Source organism: Aegilops tauschii, chromosome 6 (genome assembly GCF_002575655.3).
Source record: "Aegilops tauschii subsp. strangulata cultivar AL8/78 chromosome 6, Aet v6.0, whole genome shotgun sequence".
In the NCBI taxonomy this organism is placed as follows: Eukaryota; Viridiplantae; Streptophyta; class Magnoliopsida; order Poales; family Poaceae; genus Aegilops; species Aegilops tauschii.
In genome coordinates this window covers 13,995,892-13,998,991 of record NC_053040.3, presented here as the reverse complement: position 1 = coordinate 13,998,991, position 3,100 = coordinate 13,995,892, and the positions used below count along the sequence as shown (strand labels likewise).

The window sequence follows — 3,100 nt, the reverse complement described above, 5'->3', positions numbered from 1 at the left end:
CAATCAAAAGATAAAGCAAGACATTCGTTACAGCTATATAGCTTACATACCTTCATATCCCTTCATTAATTAGAACAAATAGATGCCCTCGTTTACGTGACGGCATATGACAATTTTTATATCAGTAGTCTAGTGAAATAAAAGACGATTTGATTTCAAAAAATAAACCAAGTGCATGTAACAGTATTGTGAAGGCCGCTCGGCACCATAATAGGCGTCTCTGTCTCATTTACTTTGTTGAGAACACCATACAAATCATATTTCGGTACCATGACAAACTAGTATTATGATACTCCCTCTTTCCCGAAATAACATTGGGACGGAGGGAATACTTTATAGCATTATGTTTTCTCTGCTCGGTTACTCTGAAGCACACAAAAAGAATATAGCAATTCTTTTGAAAACAAAGGATAACTCACAGTGTGAAATATATGATTTTCTGGTACACAATATAGCCCAATGATATATTCTGACCCAATGGGTGGGTTAGGCATAAACCTGATCGTGATGTCGATCGCGAAACACGTGTATCTATGAAATAATAAACCAACACTTCCTTACCATAAACCGACCAAATCGTAGAACTAACATGGAATTGTCATCATAAACCAGCACCAGTTTAATAAATAACCATATGCAGATCACAGCTTACCACCATAATCAGCAACGAATTATGCTTGCTCCATACCTGGAGGTCTTGACCAGCAGCGACTTAGTGCAGCAGCAGGCGGTCAGTCCTTTCCCTTAATAGGCGACGACATCCAACGACCAGTCACAGAACCCGTCGGCTAGGAATTATGCAAAATCATGATGTGTCTATATTCATTTCATGAATCTTCAGCATGCAGTGGTTCAAGGGAAAATAGGAGGACATCTCAGTTCAGATGAAAGAAGGCAAAATGCTTGCACAAGTACAGATAAAACTAGGAAAACCATAGAGGTACATTATGATGGGACATGAATTTCCTCACTAATTGGCAAATAAAACTTGTAAAATTAAATTATTTGCTCAACAAAATCGTATATTTGTGCTTCTATAGTTGATAATGAAGTTGAGAATGGACCAAGAACCTGAAAGAATTAATCACAAAGTGCTATTGAATGTTGAAACCCAAGCCGTCAAACTCATCTCATAGGGGATATTATGGGTCGTGTATGGGATCCTATGATCCAAGAACCACCTCACAATCTCCATGATGGACTGCAGGTCGAGCCAAAAGAAACCACGGCATGTGTCGATGAGCACGGTGCCACTCGTCTCGCCGAAACCAGATTAGCTTGAGTTGGACTGGGTTCGTCGGCGGAATGCAACTACCGCCTGCCTTGTCAAGGAACCGCAAAATTTTCTCCGTCATGTTGATCACCACATGTGGCCGTTGCTGCCACTTGCCTGTATGCTTTGATTGTGCCCATGCCGATATCTTGTCCTCTTCAGCGACGAGCATGAGCACATCCCGACCCGCCGACGATGTTGCTAGAAGTTTTGGTGTCGTTCGTGGTGTGGGAACCCTTTTGGGAGCATCCTCACCATCACCTTTGCCGCTCTGACACGGAGCTTCAGGACATAGGACCCGGTGTCAGTCTGGCACAACCAGTGGACAGTGCCGCCGGTGACCAGGGCCTTGCCGAGGCTTTGTTGCAAGTGGTTGCCAAATAGGTTAGGTAGATAGTTGTTGGTGTAGAGGCCCCACACGCCATGCTCCGACGAGAAGGTCTGGAGCTGCAGGTTGCCGCCGTACTGTGACATCTCCAGATATGCCTTGACCACTTGGAAATGCCGGCCAACGGAGGTGGCCCCCTTATCATCGCCACGGACGAGCAAGACTAAGTTACCCCAGTCGTTCTTGGGAACGCCTGTTGGGATGGTAGGGTGAGACTCCTGCCGGTGGCCGGGTCGCACACGCGGAGCTCTTGTACCAAGCCCACACGGGCGAGGACGAGACCATCGCGTGACGAGAGGGGAAAGCCTCCGCGGCTAGCCGTGCGCAGCTTGGTGGCATCCGGCGCGCTGGTGTCCACCAGAAACAGCTCCTCCTCGGGCTTGGGCCACCCGTGGGACTGGTAGATCAGATTGCCGCGCAGGAGGGGGAGCACGAAGCGGTCTACCTGCTGGAGGCGGAGGGGGCCGTGGAGGCTGATGTATTCCTTGACGCGGCAGCGCATGTCCACGCACGTGGCGGCACAGCGCACGAGGGTGGCCGGGTCGGTGCGCGCCGCAATGTCCACTAGCGCTGCCGCTGCCTTCTGCCTCCGCCGTCTTGCAGCTTGCGTCCGTGACTTGGCGCCGCCGCCTGCCATGGTCGATGCCTCGATGGATGGCTCTAAGAGGGAGCTCAGTACAGGGCGAGATCCGGTCGCGCACCGATCCATGCTGTATAATTAGCCCAGATGATAGATGTGCATCCTAGTTGATATAAGTAGGATTAAGGGATATTTAGGTATGACTTGGGTTTCCGTAATTGTTTGGTAACTAGAGATGCGGCCGGAGACGTCCCGATCGAGTCCGTACGTAGCAATAGATAGATCAAACACCCAGGAGAGGAGCACCACGTACGTGCAAGTGCAAGCTAGCCGAACAAGCAGCCAAGCAGGCAGCTTAATCGGGTGGCTATTGCAGTACATGATCGATCTACTTCGGTGATTGGCGACTCGTAGCTGCACGATGAAACGATAACCTTTTCTTGATTATCTCCTCGTACGTACGTACAAAGGGTACAGATGTTGCCACGTGCAACGCGCTGCCCGACTCGCAACCAACGTGACGCGACCCGGACTCGTACAGCCACCAGTCCAGTTTACAACTCTATCTAGGACTATACGTGACGTTTGGACTACAACTAGATTAATTACTACATAGATCGGCATGCAAGAACTGCAAGGACGCCGGCGCCTGCAGATGGCCAACCGCGACGGCAACATGGGCACGAAACAAGAACGGTGCTCCCCGACGACCTGCTGGGCATGGTCCGTGTGAGAGTCGCCTCCCCGCTCGGCCGTGTACGCTTCACCGCCGTCTGCAGGTCGTGGCGCGCTGCCGCGTTCCAGCAACCAACGCCGCCGGCACTCCCTCTGCTGCTCCTCTCACCTGTGGACCGGTGCA

At 50.5% G+C, this 3,100-nt stretch overlaps 1 pseudogene; it reads right to left on the bottom strand.

The window, feature by feature from the left end:
• Positions 1-1,084: 1,084 nt before the first annotated feature.
• LOC109784677 (uncharacterized) lies at positions 1,085-2,298 on the bottom strand (annotated as a pseudogene).
• Between the last annotated feature and the right edge of the window lie 802 nt (positions 2,299-3,100).